We start from the raw sequence: 19,730 nt of genomic DNA on the forward strand, positions 1-19,730 counted from the left end.
TCGGGGACCAAAGGAAAAGCAAGAGCGGGGGTGTGAACAGGCAGTGAGCTGAACAGGCAGTGAGCTGAGAAGCAGGAGCCTGAACAAGGGTTGAGTAGTGGAGGAGCAGAAGCCTCTGGGAAGAGGAATGGAGGATGTGGGGCATTAAGAGAAGAGGGGGTGGCGAAAAGGAGGGGGGCTACATGCTATTGGAATAAAGTGGTACATAGGCTATGGCTGGGGCCAGAAAAACAAATAAGATGGAAAGTGGGACGAACTTTACATTTGGTTGTATTTGGTTTTACTAACAAGCTAAGTCTTTGTTGTGGGTTTTATTAGATTATAACCAAAATGTGCTTGAGGTTTTTAAAGCCTAGGGTTGTTAATTATTGGAACGAATATGTTATTTAGGACTTGTTCCAGGTTTGAGGAGGGGGAACACCCTCTTTTCTGGGTTACTCCCCTTTTTCTTACCACAGTGGTAGATATGGTTTTCTTTCATGGACTAGCAGCAACTGCAACTGCGTTCTAGCCAATGTTTGCCACTTGCCATGGATTTTGACCCACAAGACCCCAAGTAACATTGTTAAACCCATCTCCACTGCCACAGTAAGAGGATGAGCCCATCCATCCAGTAGCCACGGGTGGCTTGAATCCTAGTGGTTAAGGCAGGTAGAATCAATGCCACCCAAGAGGCACTTGGCTGTTGGCAGCTGTCCAAAGGTGCCTTGGGTTGATGCCAACCCTGTGTTACTTCTAACACAAATAGTCACTTTTCTAAGAGTGCTTCAAACCAGAAGAGTTGCTAGTTAACTGGATTTTCATTTGCCACTACCTTTTCCAGTATATTTCAGGGTGGTTGGTTGTTGGTGTTTTTTTTTTTTTAGCAGTCTACACAGATTCACCCCACCTAGCCAGATGCTTGCAGACCTGTGACTGTCCTCAAAGAGAGCTATTCTCACTATATGATGCTTGTGCTGTGGTGGCATTTCCAGCATTTGCCTCGTATTAGGTGAGGCAAAATACATCTGATGACTGCAAATATACGTGCCGTATATCAAAGCCACACTCCAAGAGCAACCTGTGTGTTCTCTCTGTGCTGCAGGGCATCCATTTCTCTAAGAGTTTCTATCGCCTTTGAAACACAAGTTTGCAGCTAAATAAGATGCAGGTTGAACAATATTTTCTCACACTGTTCCCATCAAGTTTTCTACCTTTGTGACCATAAGCTTCAGGTGTGCACTTTTCATAACATGCTGCAGCTTGAGAGAGGCAGGCAAGTGGGGGGGGGCACAATTCATCTGATCAGAGAAGTCTTAGGGCCAATCCATACATTACTGGAATAGCATGTGAACCTTTCCCAGTGGCTTTCCCCCATGCAGCTCTCGTAATGCTTGAATTCAGGCACCACAGTGAAGGGGCCAATGATGCATTTATTCCCCACTGGGCCTACTTTATGACTAAGGAATGTTTGAGTGGGAAGGAACCAAATCATTCACTCCATCCATGTGGTTCCTGCATACCAACATTACCAGAGTAGTGCACAAACAAGCCATGCAGAAGTGCTTCAGACTGCTTCAGTCACTTATTAATTTTCCCCTGAAAGAAGTTTTTGGTACAAAAGAACAGGGCTGATGATAAAAGCACAAGGATGGAACTGGGCCTTACATGTAGTTTTGCAATCTGTACTTTGGGACTTGAGAAAACAAATACTGCTTGCTGTAAAGATCTGCATACTTGAAGACCTGAAATAATCTTATTTGCATACCTAAAGACCTGAAATTATCTTATTTGTTTGTTATTTCTCTGTGTAAACCACCCTGAGCCATTTTTGGAAGGACTGTATAGAAATCGAATGAATGAATGAATGAATGAATAAAATACAGGTGTTGTATACATTTGCATTCTAATATTTGTCATTGATATTTTATACTTATGCCCATGGATTTATATTTATCTTTTGCAATATTCAGTTATTATTGTAATATTTATATGCATGTAATACTTATGATATATCATATTCTTATTTATATGTAATTATGAATATTTAGGGGCAAATTTGTATTTGTATATATCTTCCATATCTGTGATAAGTATATTATTGTTTAACTAGTCATTAAGCCCGTTACATTAACGGGCGCTAGAAGAGTTGGAATCGACCTCCCTCCCTTCCGTGGTCCAGCAGCCCCCCTTAGGCGGCATGAACCTCAACTGCCCTCCCATGCCCCAAATAATGCCCAGCCCGGGCATGCCACAATCCTCCGAGTTCGTCAGCCCCGGGCGATGTTCGAGTCGACGCAAAATGGCCCCCGTCCCGACATCTCTTCCCAAGCCAAGCGTGCGTCGGGCCGGCCGTCCAGGCACACCCTTCTGGTACCTCTAGAGCAGGAATCGGGGCCTGCAGAGAGACAAACCGAGCCTGCTCGGACTGCCCGGCAACGCTGCGCATTGCGGTCCCTGATCCCCGATCACCCGCTCCGCGGCTCCCTTTTGCAGGACCACACTGGCAGGGCTGGCTTCTCTGCCGGATCTTCTCGGGACCTCGGCCGCCTTCTCTCCCCGCAAGCAGCCTTCCTGCTCTGCTGCCTTCCTCTCCCTTGCAGCCTTTCCTTCCTCTCCCTTGCAGCCTTTCCCTTGCTGCCTTCATATCCCTTGCAGCCTTTCCTTGTCTCCCCCCCACCCCATCTCTGCAGCATCTGTGGAGGAGTCAGGGCGGCGGCTCCTCTCGGCTCAACTGACCCGGAGCTGCCTGGGGCCCAGCGTTCGGTTCGGCTCTTGCCGACGCTGCCTCCTCCACAACCGCCTCCTCCAGACTGCTGCCGCCCCTGCCCCGCCGCACCACCATCACCACATGGCTGGCGGGGCCGAGTGTGGCCGCCGCCGCCAGCAGGCCCAGTCCGCCCGTCACGGCTGCCGCCGCCAGCAGGCCCAGTCTCCCCGCCACGGCCGCAGCCGCCAGCGGGCCCAGTCCCCTCACTGCGGCCGCTGCCGCCAGCAGGCCCAGTCCCCTCGCCGCCGCGAGCGGGCCCAGTCCCCCCGCCGCCAGCAGGGACAGTCTTCCCGCCGCCACCGCCGGCGCCAGCGGGGCCAGTCCTCCCGCTGCGGCCTGTGCAGCCAGAGGGGCCAGTCCCCCCGCCGCCGCCGGCAGCCACACTGCTCCTCTCTCGCCCGCGCCCAGCTTCGAGTGCTGCCCGCGCTGGCCGCTCCCTCCCTCCTCCGCCGCCGGCAGCCACGCTCACCCCCTTCCCCGGCAACAGCCATTGGCTCCTCGCCTCCTCTGCTCCCGCGCCGCCAATGTTCCAGCCAATCAGGCGCCCCCTGCAGTTCACGCATGCGCAGAACGTCCGCCAGGGACACTGACACAGATACCCAACCATTTTATTATATAGGATATGTTATGTAATATATATTTGTAGCTTACTATCATATGAATGATGTAAAATGTATTTATTCTTGTATTTATATATTTAACCCCTTACATGGAAGGTGAAAATTATAATAAACATTTATGCATAGCCATATTGCCTGTCTGTCTACAGATATTCACTAATTTAATTTGTTGATAGAACTTCTCCATATGAGGTTCTGAAGGGATCTGGCTTCCAGGATAGCTGGAGTGATTGAGATAATATTAGGTGATAGAGGAAGTTGCCACATACTGAGTCAGACCATTGGGTTATTTAGCTCAGTGTTGTATTCTAACCAGTAATCTTTTATGCTTTGTTAATTAGAAGTTGGTCCCTGTGGGGCTCCTGTAGAGAGTGTGGTGGGTGGGGTCAGAAAGGAAAGAAAGGGAAAGGAGAAAAATGGAGGTTTTTTTCTGAGTAAAGCTTAGTTAAACAAACATAAATTGCTTCATGTTTACGGGGGAAGTAGCCATAATACTTTTGGTGATGAGATTTTGAACTAGCTATGCATGTTAGCCTGCGAAGCTTGTGAAGGTTCCTGCATCTTCATTCCATTGCATTACTGGACCTAAATTCCTGAACTGCTTTCTACTATCACAGCTGCTGCTGATTGTTTCTCCAGCTTCCTGATCTGCATAACCCCTGAAAAATACCTGGTTCCTTATCAATCCTGGACTCTGTTGTTCACTGGCTGCCCTCTGCAGCATGGCTCAGATCCCATCACCACCTTTTTTCTTGTCCACCCCAGGAGAACCTGCTCTTCCCTGGAAACTATGAAGGTCCTATTTCTGCAATTATCTCCTCCCTATATAGACCCCTGATTTTACTCCAACGAAGCAGAAGGCTTCACTGCCTGGGAACTGAAGGCCAAAGAACATTGTCAGTGACCAGCCACTCCTCCCCCTAAAGAGTTAACCAGAAATGAACCTTGTCCTGACAGACAGGCTGGTGAACTTCAGGGATCAGCCAACCAGCACACCAGGTGGGTGGGACCTAGAGGGCCGTTGGAGAGGAAGAAGAGTTTCTTTGTTGGAAGGAGCTGGCTGGAGGAGCAGAGAAGATGTGGCCATGAGGTCTGGCTGCAGGAAAATATCTCTGCAAATACGGGGAAGCCAGGAGAGAAGGAAACTTGAATTCTCTACCATGGTTTGGTGAGTTCAAGAAGAAAAGGAAGCCAGGGATTTTGGCTTTGGGAAGTAGTCTAGGGAAAAGTTAGTTTAGTCAGATTTGGCGTTAGACTTTTGTTTTCTTTTATGCACTTTGTATATCCCTGAAACTATTCTATGATTGTTTACCTGTAACGTAACTAAGCTAAGAAACACTAGCCTTTGTTGATCCACAGTCTGTAAGACTCTGTAAGCTTTTAAAGATGCTTTTGTATTTTCCTACATCCATGCTCTTTGCAAATGGGTAACCACAATTTCTAAAGTGTGCCACCCCAACTTCATCTGTTTTCTTGTGACCTTTTGAGGCAAGTCACATGAGCAGTGTGAAGCACTGAAAGGAGGTCTGTGGGGAGAGTGAGCTTTCCCCACAGATGATCCAAAGTCAGCCCTGGGTGGCCAGATCAGCTGCCCACACAACTGCCGGCTCCATCACGGAGCCAGCGGGGACTGCGGGGATTGGGGGTCGTGCAACCCCCAGAAGTTCCAGGATGCCCCGCACAAATGTGCGGGATATCCTGGAGACACCTCCGAGCCCGTGAGGCTGCTTGCTGCTTGCAGCCACGCGGTCAGGGGTTTACTCGTGTGTCGCCGCACACCGCAGCAACATACAACAAAAAAGATGAGGTTAATGGAGTGCTCTCTTTGTTAACCTCATCTAAGGGGAGAGGTATTTATGGTGGCTAGTTGCTGGGAGCCACATGGCTCCCATTGCAGCACACATAGGAACACAGGAAGCTGCCATATACTGAGTCAGACCATTGGTCTATCTAGCTCAGTATTGTCTTCACAGACTGGCAGTGGCTTCTCCAAGGTTGCAGGCAGGAATCTCTCTCGCCCTATCTTGGAGAAGCCAGGAAGGGAACTTGAAATCTTCTGCTCTTCCCAGAGTGGCTTCATCCCCTGAGGGGAATATCTTGTAGTGCTCACACATCAAGTCTCCCATTCATATGCAACCAGGGCAGACCCTGCTTAGCTATGGGGACAAGTCATGCTTGCTACCACAAGACCAGCTCTCCTCTCCACACGATCGGCCAAAAGTGGGCTAGGCTCCCTTAGTCCACTTTTGGGCGATCGTGAGAATAGCCTCTTTGAGTATTTTTATTTGTACCTAAAAGCTGAGAAAACCACAGATGGAAACAGTCTGTAGCTTTAGAATAAAAACTGCTTTTCTTTTTTTACAAGCCTCATCCAAATAGGTTTTTAGCTCAGGAGAAGAGGGGGCCTGGGAGGGGGTCTCATTCTGGTGTACACATGCCTCAGATGGTCAGCAATCTACCAGTTTTCTCACCACGTGCAGGCTTGTATACTTTTCCAACAGCAAGAGAAAGAGAGTTTCCCTGGGATTTCCATCCCAAGCCCAGGGAAGGTCAAACTCTGTGATAAAGGTTGGTGGTGGCAGCAGCCATTTTTTAAACTACCAGAGATACAGGAAAGTTTAAGGAAAAGCCTTGCTCAGAAAGCATAGAAAGGGTGATTCAGCATTTTTCTTCCCCTCACGTGGGCCTGCTCTGAGACAAAGGCTTTATTCCGCTACAAACATATACTCATTTGCCATTTCCTACTTGGAAGGGGATGCCAACCCTTATGACGCTGCTCTTCAAGCCTTAGGTGATCATTTCAACCCTACTTTGAATGCGATTGTGAGTGTTACAAGTTCTATTCTAGATTGGGAGAGGAGAGCTGGTCTTGTGGTAGCAAGCATGACTTGTTCCCTTAGCTAAGCAGGGTCCACCCTGTTTGCATATGAATGGGAGACTAGATGTGTGAGCACTGTAAGATCTTCCCCTCGGGATGGAGCCACTCTGGGAAGAGCATCTAGGTTCCAAGTTCCCTCCCTGGCATCTCCAAGATAGGGCTGAGAGAGATTCCTGCCTGCAACCTTGGAGAAGCCGCTGCCAGTCTGTGTACTGAGCTAGATGGACCAATGGTCTGACTCCGTATATGGCAGCTCCCTATGTTCCTAGATTTCAACTGCCTGGTGAATCTATCGATTATTATGTCACAGCATTGTATGCCTTAAGTGTAACCTGTGAGTTTGCCAACTTTACTGATCAGGGATCAGATAGTTAACAAAACAAACTGCTCCACTGCATGAATTACTGCTACGGGAGTGGAAACCCACCTTGCATAAAGTTATAGAGATGGCAAGGAAGGTGGAAAATGCTCTTCACTGTGCCAAATCACTCTCTTTGGTACCCCCAAACCAGCTCCTTGAAATCCAGGCTGTTCAGTCGAAATCCTTCCAAACCCAATATTTTCCTATGGCAGTGCCCCAGACAGTGGCAGCACAAGAAAGGAGGAGCTACCAATGCTACCATTGTGGAGACTCTGCCCACCAGCCAATTTTGCTCACTGTCCTGAATGGAAGATCACTTGCAACAGGTGCAAGAAAAGGTGACACTGTGCTAAGATTTGCAAGTCTGATGTCCACTCCATTACTGATTCATCATATGATAAGGATGAGGCAGCTGAACTGCTTCCTGACATTCTACTAAAATCACCCTTTGAGCTGTTAAGAGGATGCAAAACTACCACCAAACTTACCCAATGGCAACAACTGATAGGGCTTTCTGTGCCATCTCACCCTGAGGATGCAAAGATGCATGACTGGGTAAGGGAGAAGCAACAAAATATAAATTGTATGTAGATCAGAAATGGGGTGCAAAACAGTGAACATTTGAGGTGGGGGACTTTGTACAAGTACAGTTGCCTTATAAAGTGAGAAAGGGATGTTCCCGAAATTCTGGACCAAAACAAATAATTAAAATCTTAGGAGATTCTGTCATATTGGATGATGGAAATAAATTGAACAATTTGAAACTTTCAAGCATGCATGCTGCTATGAGAAGAAAGGGTAGGGGAGTCTGATCTCAGGAGAGGTCTTTGACCTTGCCTCCAGTTTTGACCTCACAGATGAGGCTGATGAACATAATGGACAATTCTCTGTACCAGAAAACAACCCACTAACGGCTCCTATGCAGAGACCCCCCCAAATTAGGAGAAGTGTGCATAACCACCCAAAAGACTTGAAGACTTTGCCACAGATTTTTAATCAGTTCAATTCTGGTTGTTATAAAAGGAAGGAATGTTTTGCTTTCTATTCAGTATCTTTTATGTTTTGTTGTTTACAAGTTTGTCCCAGTGGGGATCCTGTAAAGATTGTGGGGGGTGGAGTTAGAAAGGAAAGGCAGGGAAAGGAGAAGTAGAAAAAATGGAGTTGTTTCTGAATAAATCTTAGTTAAATAGAAGATTGCTTCATGTTTACAAGGGAAGTAGCCATAAAACACTCAGTATTGTCTATGCTGACTGGGAGTTGCTCGCCAGGGTTTCAGGTAGATATTTTCCAACCCAATCTAGAAAATTCCATGGAGTGAACCTGGGACTTACTGTATGCAAAGTAGATACAGGAGGACCTTGATATCCGTGGATTTGTGTGTCTGCGTTGGGCAAAAGACACCCAACCTTGGCATATATGGGGGAAAGGGGGGGAACACACTGACCTTGCATATCTGTGCGTTGGGGGTGGCCAGAAATGACCATGGAGGTAATTTCCAGCCACCATTTTTGTTTTGGATACTCAAAATGGCTCCATTAAAAATAAAATAAAATGGTGATTTTGGGCAGATTTGGAGGTGATTTGGGGGCACCGCGCAACTCAGGAGACCAGTGAAGCATGGTAGGGAGCTTTCCCCCCCACCCCCATTTGGTAGATTTTCTATCATTTTTTATCATTTTCCTGAGAACTGGGAACCTAACCTCCATGATCCCATAGCCCCAATGTCTCAATATTCACAGTTTCTGTATCTGCAGTTGCATCTGGGAACGAAACCCCTTTGAATATCAAGGGCCTCCTATACTCTTGCATGGAGCTACCGTCCTTCACTGTGTTATCAATACTGAAATCTTGATAATTTACTAAGAGCTGAAAGCCATGTAAGTATTTTTTAAAATGTTGTCCATTACAAATAGCATAATAGATTGTAATGTCTTGGTCACAACAATGTATGTAATGTATTATACACAATGTAATATACACAACAGTGTATTGTGTATATTTGTGCATCTATACTGTACTTGAAAATTTAATTTTTTAAGAACCTCAAACAAACCAATGCACTGCTATTGACTTAATTAAAGATGGAAGGCCAGCATGGGGGCAGGGGAGGCGCTTTCAGCCTTTTCCCATCATGTTGACTTTTCACAAATAATTCTCTCCACAGTTGGGAAGAAGACATAGGGATCATATCGTAACATGTTGGCTGCTTTTTGCTGCATGGAAGGGCAATTTTCAGCAGAAGAATGGCAAAGAAGGATGTTTTGATTGTTTTAAATATTGTTTTAGAATATTGTTTTAAAAATTTTAAATTCTTGTGTTTTAAATTTCTAGTTTTTGTTTTTAACTAATGTTTTACTTTTGTTTTTATCTTGTTGTAAACTGCCCAGAGATGTAAGTTTTGGGCAGTTTAAAAATATGTAGAATATAAATAAATAGATTAAATAGATAAATAGATAAATAAGAAATTAAAGGAGGAGCAGCAGGAAGGGAGGGGGAGGGGAGGGGAGGGGAAGGAGAAGAAAGCTGTAGCTTTGTGGTTCTTAAATAGTTGTATAGATCAGTTAGGTGGAAGTAATTGGTGGTTAATCTCTTAATATTGCAAAGATGTCTTGTCAGATTCCTGGAAATGTTTTGTTGTTATCACTCTTCGCAAGGGTCCCCCCGCCCCGCCCTTCTTGTGGCCTTCTACAGAATAATTCTCACCTATTTTTCTGTGTCTGGAGTGGTTACAGATTGGTACAGTTGTAGTGAGTGACACAAAGGGACACTTCAATGGCATAGTTTGTGATGGTGTCATCCACCCCAATTCAATATGGATACATGAACGTTTGAAGAACAAGTGGGCTAACTTGTGAATTCCCTAACCAATTTGGAACAAATTTGGTCCAGTTGTAAAGTAAAGGTAAAGTGTGCTGTCAAGTCGGTTTCGACTCCTGGGGACCACAGAGCCCTGTGGTTGTCTTTGGTAGAATACAGGAGGGGTTTACCATTGCCATCTCCCGCACAGTATGAGATGATGCCTTTCAGCATCTTCCTATATCGCTGATGCCCAATATAGGTGTTTTCCATAGTCTGGGAAACATACCAGCAAGGATTCGAACCAGCAACCTCTGTCTTGCTAGTCAAGTCATTTCCTCACTGTGCCATTAGGTAGCTATAGTCCAGGAATAGTGAAAGGAAAAGTAGGCAGATTAGTTCTTACCAGAACTAAGGAATAGTGTAGGAATAGTGAAAGGAAAAGGAAAGGAATAGTGAAAAAGGAAAGGAATAGTGAAAGGAAAGTAGGCAGATTAGTTCTTACCAGAACAACTTGTCTTTGTTTGGCGAAGTCATAGATTTGGCCTTCTGGAACCAGTCTGTTGGCCTTATTGGTTTGCTCAGGTTTAGATGTACCACAGACTTAATTTAGGCTAGTATCTTATTTTATAGCTTAGCAACTTTTGCACACTTAGTAAGCCTATGGTTGCAGCCCCTTCCTCTCATTTTGTTTACCTACAGAGCAGGGGGAATAAAGTGCAAAGGGGGGGAGGAGATTGAGAAGATTTACATAAGAAGAGCTGTAGAGCAAGGGCAACAGAATGAGTTGTTACCCGGGATAGCAATATACATAGCTTGAGCCAGACTTGAGGTATGCTCTCAAACTTTGGTTCTCTTTGCCATGTCGTTTTCTTGTTTTTAAAGGCTCTTGCTTAAATCCTAAAAGGGCATTGAAAAGATTGCTGTGGATTTCTGTGGCTTTGCATGCGACCTGGAGAGCAATCCTATGCATGTTGACTCAAAAGTGTGTTCAGTAGGGCCTCTTCTGAAGCTACAATCCTGTGTACACTTACCTGAGAACACAGTGAACACTGTGGGATATATTCCCATGCTAGTGTGCACAGACTAGTTATTCTTCCCAAATCATGAGCAAGTACTGCTGCTTTCTACAACTGCCAGTTGTGCATACCCCTGAGCATAACCCTGCTAACCGAGTAAAGAAGCATCTTTTTACAGCGGTGATTCTCTTTATTTAGCAGGGGGAGAGCAACTGGCCCTATCCAACCCCAGCACAGCATCCCTCCAGTGGCTGTTGCTGGTGTCAACCTTATGTTTCTTTTTAGATTGTGAGCCCATTGGGGACAGGGGACCATCTTATTTATTTATCTTATTTATGTATTATTTATTTTTCTATGTAAACTGCTTTTAGTACTTTGGTTGAAGAGCAGTATATAAATATTCATAGTAGTAGTAGCAGTAGTAGTTTTGTAGGCCAGGAGGTTCATGCCTCTGTATCTGTATCTATAAAACAAAATATATGGAAGTTTATACTTGGTGTCAATAAATAACTGTGCATTTCATTTCAGATGAACTTCAGTGCTCCTGCCTGGAAAAATTAAAAAACAACAACAACAACTCCCAGTGCACTTAAATCAACTAATCAGTCTATTCATCCCGGAAAGTCCAGTGTGTGTAAAAATTAACCATGTATGCAATAGGAAGAAGAATGCTGATTACAGGTCTAACTTGTTCACATTATCACTTTGTCATTTATCTGATTTTTTTTTTTTTTAAACAACCATATTCTATTTTCCTCAGCTGGCCTAAAACCCCTCTTGCTGTCAGTAAATATTAAACTCAGTGGATAATTATACTAATTTATTTTCAATAATTTTCAAATTAAAATGATGTACTGTGGAGATGTCTGATTGAAAATCTTGCTGTTCTGTTGCTTGGCTGAAAATCTGTGTTGCAATCAATCAGGCTGTGCAATTACTCAGGGAAACGCATACCACCACCACCACCCCCCGCGACTACAAGAGGATTTTTGTTTTTATTCCTGAGCTCCTATTTTTCATGAAGAAGGTACCTAAAATCTCTGAGATTAAATTTTATGGAAAAGCATGAAAAATAACATTTTTTAAATGCACATGTCCCTTCTTTGATCCAGATGTCATGGCATGCCGGTTTAGACAATATGTCCACCAGCTTAGGAACTGCGTGACCATGCACATCAGTGCCATTGGTATATCATCTCACCACCCCTTAATCCTGTAGGGGTTCAGCAGAACCATTGTCTGCATGATTTGGCAGCAGCAAGATATTGTGCCAGACAGTGCAGCCACATTTCTCCCCCTTGCATTTGAGAGCACCAGTGAATGTATCATACAAAAGGGCCTGGTATTATTTTGTTTGAATTGGCATTAATTACTACTGATTTTTGCCAAAAGAGATTTTGAAATGAATATGATGATTCTGCTCAGGCAAAATCTGAGTTGGAATTCTGAGGGAAGCTTGTTATCACGTTTGCTCAGGTGCATGCCTGTTATCATGCCCTGTGACTATGCTTTGGGATCTGTGTGGGGAGCTAGCCTGAATCAGGTAATGTGCACACAACAGTTATCTTGTGTAAGGTAGCTGGAAAGCTGATCATGGGTTAAGGCAGGTCAGTAACAGGGTACCCCAAATGGGACTCAAGACAGATTTCTTTGAAAACAAAGATTACATTTATTAAACAACAGAAGCACATGAGATTAAAGCAGTAGCTGGTGACCTCTTTGGGTTCTGGTGGACAGAAACAGCTTACTACAAGATGCTGGCCCTTAAGCAGGTCCTATCAAATGCAAGCTTGAGAAGATCCTAGAGAAGAAGGAGAGAGACAAAGTGAAAAAAAGATACAGTCTATATATCTGTCTTAAGTTCTGGGTAGCTGGAGCACGTTGATTTCGAAGGTCTTCCTTCTCAAGGTGAAAGGAAGCAATTAGACCCCTGCTAACTGGGCAAAGAGGCACCTTTTACCGTGGTGATTCTCTTTATTTAGCAGGGGGAGAGTAACTGGCCCTATACACCCCCAGCACAGTACTTCCAGTGACTGTTGCTGGTGTGTGTTTTATGTTTCTTTTTAGAATGTGAGCCCTTTGGGGACAGGGAGCCATCTTATTTGTTTGTTATCTCTCTTTGTAAACCGCCCTGAGCCATTTTTGGAAGGGCGGTATAGAAATCAAATTAATGATGATGATGATGATGATGATGATGATGATGATGTTGATGTTTTACTGGGGGTTATGGAAGTGACTGAATGTTCTGATAAGTTAAGAATGTAAGTTCCCAAAGATTAATGCTAACCCATTTCAGGAAAACTTTGGCGGTGATGGAAGTTGCAAGGAAGAGGGAGGGGCCAAGTCATCAAGACCTCTGGCACAGTGGAAAGGTAGCTTTGAGACCACCAGTTCCTCAACAATAAGATCAGGGGCTTGGGATCTGCAGAAGTGTCCAAGGGATTGGAGGGAAGCACACATGTGCCATGCAGGTCGACACACACAAGAAACCCACCACACACATTGAAGGGGAAAGGGGCATTTATTATAGATTGCCCTCTCGTTAGAGGTCCTTCCCAGGATGACTACATGCCTAAAGATTACCATCTTGGAAATGATCCTTAATGGCCAAAAACAAAGATTTGATTGGATTGAAGCTGGCAATGCTTCTTGCTCCTATTCAGGTGCTCCACCCAAATGATAGGCAGGTAATCCTTGCCCTCCTTGTTTTCTTTTGTTACTGATAGTCAGCAATTCTCAAGCAATTTACTCAAGGGTTTTGTTTTAGCTTCTGTAAAATGGAAGGATTAGATCGTCCCTGAGTTCTCTTGGTGCCTCACACTGTTCCAGATTCGGATACTCCCTAAAACAGAGATGTTGATTTAATACCATTACCCTTATCAAACTAAAATTCTTAATCTTTGTTATTCAGCTGGCCATTTCTTCAGGTTGTTGTCAGCCTGCTATGGCCATTCACAGTCCCTTGCGATCTTGTTTTCACTCAGGGGCACAGGAAGACCAAATCAATGATACTGATTGCATTCCCATGCTTTGGAGCCAATTTATGGGCAAAACAGGGATCACGAAAGGGGGGGGAAGGGGGGGTCCAGGCTTCTGCCTTTAACCAGTGACAATGCCTGCAATTCTATGAACACTTCCAAGGTGTGTGTGTGTGGTGGGGGGGGTAGCACTATTAAATGCAGTGAAACTTAGCTCTGAGTAAACACAGGATCATGTAGAAAGTCTGCAAAGAGGAGTTAAATTTCTGAGAAAATGGGGAGATTTACATACTAGCTTCCATTGAATTCAGCTCAAGACTTTCAAGTGAATGTTGAAGTTTCATCTAATCCAAACATCAGTAGCCATATCAAGGGAACCTAAAAATAAATTGGATATGATTGCCAAGTTTATTGGGTAAGAGTGAAATGCAGACGTTTTTAGTTGTAGATAGGAGACTAACAAGGTTGGAGTGAGCCCTAGGATGAAAAGGATAGATGGGCCTCTGGCCTTCCCATCTCCTCACCCTCTTGTATTTTTAAGAGGCAGGTGGGGGGGGGGAGTGAAAAACAAGCTGTTGCTCAGGTGGTAGGCCCCATTTGGGACAGATGTTGAGCCAAGGGCCTGTCCTTAGCCTTGCTTGCACCCTTGCTTTCATCCTTCCTACAAACACTTGATGAATCTGTCATCGAAGCCAACTCCAGTTGTCCTTGGCAATATCTACTACCCTGCAGCTGTCCCTTTGCTTTATGCACTCTACTGTGCTATTGGGGAATGTCTGCAGTAGATACTCTTGATGGGGCCTTGAAGGCATGAGGGTAATGTCTTTGCACCTGGCACTATCCTGCTATGGGCAAGCTGGTTTCCTGGCCACACTCACACATGCCCAGTCCTGCAGGAGCGTGCATGCAGTGGACAGGCTTTACCCGCCCCAATTGCCAGTCCTGTGACCACAAGAGTCTGGTGGTCCACAACCTCTGGTTTCATGCAGATACCTAGCTGCTCCAAACAGCTATGGAATCCCAGCAATCTTCGGCTGCCACAATATCAACTAGTGGCACTGATGCTGCCAGCGCCATGAGGAGCAGTCAAGCTGAGGATGCCTCCAGAAAGATCCAAGACAAACTATTGATGGATGCAGAGACAGGGGTCTTTGTGGAACTGTGGACAAGCAAGGGGGTGCAGGCCCAACTGCAGAACTAGTTCCACAACAAGGCCACCTACAGCTCTATCTCTGAACAGATGGCTCTTCACAGGAACCAGCACACTGTCAACCAGTTCAAGGAGAAGCTGCAGCACCTCAAGAAAAAAAAATTCAAAGCAGTGACCACACATAACAAGCTCTCCAGAGTGGAGCACAGGACAATGGCCCACTACGATATACTGGCATCCATCCTGCTGGAAAGGATGGGTATCAGCCAGGCGGCATGGCAAGGAGTGGGCACCTGATGCCAGGGAGGACGCTGAGGGCCCACCAGATGTCCACTCTTAGAGCCATGCAGAGGGGAAGTGGTGGGTGCCTTGGAGTAGTCTGATGAGGCTGCTGAGAGGCGGTTCAGATACTACACCGGCTACCTTGAACACATGGCCGGCTTCATAGGACAGCTCACCAACCAGCTGCCACCCTTTGCCCCACAGCAGCTACTGTACCAACCCCAGCTGCTGATGCCAGGACCCTACCTGCTCACACCAGCGGGACATTCCCAAGCCAATCGGGACTCTCAAAAAGCACAGGGGGAGTTATTTGCTCCCCTACAGGAGCATGCACAGGCCCAAATGTCCCTCGCCCCATTGCAAGGGAGCCTTGGCGTTCTGCAGGCTGGCTACTTGCCATCCATGCCTAATATGCCCATGGCCCCACTGCAAGCCCCTCTGCACCTAACACCCCAGGGTCCCCTGCAAGTGGGAGAAGGGCTCTCTGGTGCAGCCCCACAGCTGCCACCACACAAGGCCTCCACCAAGACAAGGTTCATGCACCAACCACCACACCAGGCCAGGATCCCTGTAGCCAAGGGGGTCTGGGCACGTGTCCAGAAATGTGCCACCCCTACCCACTCCTCGCCTTGCAAGAAGAAGGCCACAGTGTAAGGAGGCCCAGCACCGCCACACCTATGCCTGGGCTACTCAGAGGTGCAGTGAAAGGCAGGGTTGACAGGAGGAGATGGCTGTGCACAGGCCACTGCTCCCTAAGAACAGGGCAGAGGGCATTCTGAGGAAACCCCCACCCAATCCTCCCCCACTACATAGGCTTGCTGGTCCATCTCTAAGTACGTGCCCCAGAGCAGGAGATTATGTGCATTTTTGTACCCAGCCTTGCATTGCCTTGTGTTTAGAATGCACCCAACAATAGATATAGACTCCCTGTTCAAGTCTGAAAACCCTGAAACCACAAGCTTTCTACCCTGCATGGCGCTTCCATAGCAATGCCCACACACACTGCAAAGTTTGCTTTTTTCCTCTCAAAAGTTAGCAAAGAGGACGTTGTCTGTTTCTTTGAATAAAACTTGATTCTTTGCACTTAAAATTGTTGTGCATTTTTTTTCATTCAGCCCACACACCCATTGCCAGCGGTCTAAAGGAAAGGGGGGACCTGTCTGTGCTGGATGGGGGAGGCTGCACTGACAAAATGGGGGGGGGGGCTGAATGCCAATATTGGTGTGCAGAGTCTTTCAGCGCACCTCAGAAGGTATAAACAAAGAAGCATGGATCTGCCATGAAGCATTTTTGGTAGAAAACAGAAAAGGGAGTCAGGCTTGCTACCTTCCACCTGTGAAGGCTGCAGAAGTTCCCTTGCCAAGCAGAGAATCCAAGGTCCTGGAACTTGGTATGTAGGGGAAAGAGAGGGCCCAGAAACAGCCAGACATAAGAAGGTTTGAGTCCCCCAACAACTGAGTAGAGTGTGTTGGAAGGGGGACGAAAAGAGGTCATGCCCACACATCTTATGCATATGGAGCTGGAAGGAGGCTGAGCTGGTCCCAGAAGCAGCTGGCTGAAACCATGTCCTAGGCAGGGCTCAAAGAATGGAAGTGAGTCGGTCTTGGAGGAAATTGATCATCTAGATCAATTTCAAACTGGCTTTCGGGCAGGTTATGGGGTGGAGACTGCCTTGGTCGGCCTGATGGATGATCTTCAATTGGGAATTGACAGAGGGAGTGTGACTCTGTTGGTCCTTTTGGATCTCTCAGTGGTTTTCGATACTCTTGACCATAGTATCGTTCTGGAACATCTGAGGGGATTGGGGGTGGGAAGCATTGCTTTGCAGTGGTTCTGCTCCTACTTCACGGGTGGATTCGAGATGATGTCTCTTGGAGACTGCTGTTCTTCAAAATCTGAACTTTTGTATGATGTCCTTCAGGGCTCTGTATTGTCTCCAATGTTGCTTAACATCTACATGAAACCACTGGGAGAGATCATCAGGAGATTTGGTGCAGGGTGCTATCAGTATGCTGATGACAACCAAATCTATTTCTCCATATCAACATCATCAGGAGAAGGCATAACCTCCCTAAACGCCTGCCTGGAGGCAGTAATAGGCTGGATAAGGGATAACAAACTGAGGATGAATCCAGATAAGACGGAGGTACTTATTGTGTGGGGTCAGAATTTGGGGGACAATTTTGATCTGCAGGTTCTAGATGAGGGTCACGCTCCCCTGGAAGGAACAGGTATGTAGTCTTGGGGTGCTTCTGGATCTGAACATCTTCCTGGTGTCCCAGTTGAGGCGGTGGCCAAAGGTGCTTTTTATTGGCTTTGGCTGATACGCCAGCTACATCCATTTCTTGAGATGAACGACCTCAAAACAGTGGTACATCTGCTGGTAACCTCTAGACTGGATTACTGCAATGCGCTCTATGTGGGGCTGCCTTTGTACATACTCCAGAAACTGCAGTTGTTTCAGAACGTGGCAGCCAGGTTGGTCTCTGGGTCGTCTAGGCGACCATATTACTCCTGTCTTGAAGGAATTGCACTGGCTGCCGCTACATTTCCAGGCCAAATACAAGGTGCTGGTCATTACCTATAAAGTCCTAAACAGCTTAGCCCTGGGTATTTAAGAGAATGTCTTCTTTGCCATGAGCCCCACCGCCTGCTAAGATCATCTGGGGAGGTTCGCCTGAGGCTGCCGCCAACTCATCTGGCAGCTACTCGGGAATGGGTCTCCTCCGTTGCAGCCCCTGGACCTTGGAATGCACTCCCTGTTAAATAAGAGCCTCCCCATCTCTGGCAACTTTTAAAAAGGCACTGAAGACACATTTATTCACTCAGGCTTTTAATTAGATTTATAGTTTTAAATAATTTTAATACAAGTTTTTAAATGTTTTTAATCTTTTAAATGATTTTAATTGTTAATTGATTTAATGTTTTAAATGATTTTAATTGTAAACCACCCAGAGATGCAAGTTTTAAATAAAATAAAATAAAATAAAATAAAATAAAATAAATAAAGCCACCTCCCTCCCTGGAACACTGCCCGTTTCTTCCCATGGCTGTGTAAGTTAGGTGGGTGGGCATTCCCCTCCACCACCACCCCTGGATGCCCTGAGCAGGCACCTTGTGCAATGCAAGCTCTCACAAGGGTGTGTGTCATTATCCGACCAACCTCCCAGCAAGAGAGGAAAGGCTTTGCCATGGCAGGCACAGCACCCAGCATCACTGTCCATGCCACAATGCAGATGTCCTCAGCACCATCGAGGAGGAAGAAAGACACAGAGCCCAGCAAAGGAGCCGCTTGCTGCGGGTACTAGGCCCACGGGTGCAGCAGCTGCCTGTGGAGAGGCTGCAAGGTTCTTTGCAGTATCCAGGCGATCCGAAGGGCGCTCCAAGGCAGCTGTCCAAACAGCCCAGATACATGTGGCGGCCCTCTCCTCTGTTTCACACATCCTGCAGGAAGATTGAACAGGGGAAAGGAGGTGGGTGCTGCCAAGGTATGATAGCACCTGGAGATCAATAGAGGTCACAGATGAGTAGGATGACAAGGGCTTTGGGGGCAGCTTCAGGATGTCTTGGGCAACCTTTGACTTACTGCAAGTGAGATGGAGCCCATGTTCTGCTGGCAGGACACTTTGATGTGTTGCATGGTGTCTGCATTCAAAGCGGCTCACCATAATGATTTACAAGCTGGTTTCTAATGTGGCCCTGATCAACCTGTTTACAGTTGCCACATCCACCATTTGCAAGATAGTCGAGGAAGTAGTGGACCCCCTGGTGGAAATGTTCCTGGAGGATGTGATATGCATGGGCGACCCACAGGAGGTATTATTGGGGTTCTAGGAGAAGGGGTTCCCAGGCATTATCAGCTGTATAGATGGCATACACTTTGAGATTTTAGTGCCCCTCCCTGATGCCACAATGAGTATTTCGGCCGGAAGCACTAATACCCTGCAAGATGTGGTGGACTCAACATGCCAGTTCATGGACGTGTATGCAGGGGTGTCAGGCAGAAGCCACAACATGGCAATTATCTAGACCTCTCCACTTGCCTCCAAGCTCTACAGCTGTACCTGGGTGAACGTAGTGCTCATGGAGGTGGGTGAGCAATGGGTTGAGTTGGTGATATTCAGAGATACATACTACAGGAGTAGATGGTCATCCCCTATTGTACGTCCAGAGATGCCCTGTTGAAGAATTTCAACTACAGGCACAGCAGCATTAGGATTGTGGTGGAGGAGGCTGAAGGCCCAGTGGTGCACTCCCTACACCTTGCTGGATGTGGAGGAGGATCTTGCGCCAAAGGTGATTGTGGCCTGCTGCATCCTTCACAACATTTGTGAGTCAAGGGGAGACATCCTTCTGGAGGAGCCCATGGACCAGGCTGCACATTCAGAGGGCAAGGGAGATGATGGAGGGGCACCCAGCGGAAACAGGGATGCTGTGGGCCCCCGGTCCTGAGGGTCAGTGGCAGCAGCAGTGGGAGCTACCTTTGCAAGACCCACCAAGGAGCATCTCCCTCTGGTCCACTGCCAAAGTGGGCAGATGCATGGGGTAGGAATGGCACACAACCATTCATTCATTCATTCAATTTCTATACTTCTATACAATTTCTATACATTCTATCCAAAAATGGCTCAGGGCAGTTTACACAGAGAAATAATAAATAAATAAGATGGATCCCTGTCCCCAAAGGGCTCACAAACTAAAAAGAAACATAAGATAGACACCAGCAGCAGTCACTGGAGGTACTGTGCTGGGGGTGGATAGGGCCAATTACTCTCCCCCTGCTAAATAAATGAGAATTGCCACATTAAAAGGTGCCTCTTTGCCAAGTTAGCATTGATGCTAACACGGGGTCATTGCCTGCACCTATGGAAGCAGCAGGATCAGAGATTACAAACAC

The 19,730-nt window shown here is 46.4% G+C and overlaps 1 long non-coding RNA gene across 1 annotated transcript; it reads left to right on the forward strand.

Annotated features, from left to right (window-relative positions):
- The first annotated feature begins 3,846 nt into the window (after positions 1-3,846).
- Positions 3,847-11,282, forward strand: LOC128339812 (uncharacterized). The gene is made up of 3 exons (XR_008313230.1): positions 3,847-4,537; positions 8,348-8,485; positions 10,952-11,282. It is a non-coding gene; the product is annotated as an uncharacterized LOC128339812 (long non-coding RNA).
- The last annotated feature ends 8,448 nt before the right edge of the window (positions 11,283-19,730 follow it).

The sequence above is a fragment of the Hemicordylus capensis genome, chromosome 1, assembly GCF_027244095.1.
Source record: "Hemicordylus capensis ecotype Gifberg chromosome 1, rHemCap1.1.pri, whole genome shotgun sequence".
Lineage (NCBI taxonomy): Eukaryota > Metazoa > Chordata > Lepidosauria > Squamata > Cordylidae > Hemicordylus > Hemicordylus capensis.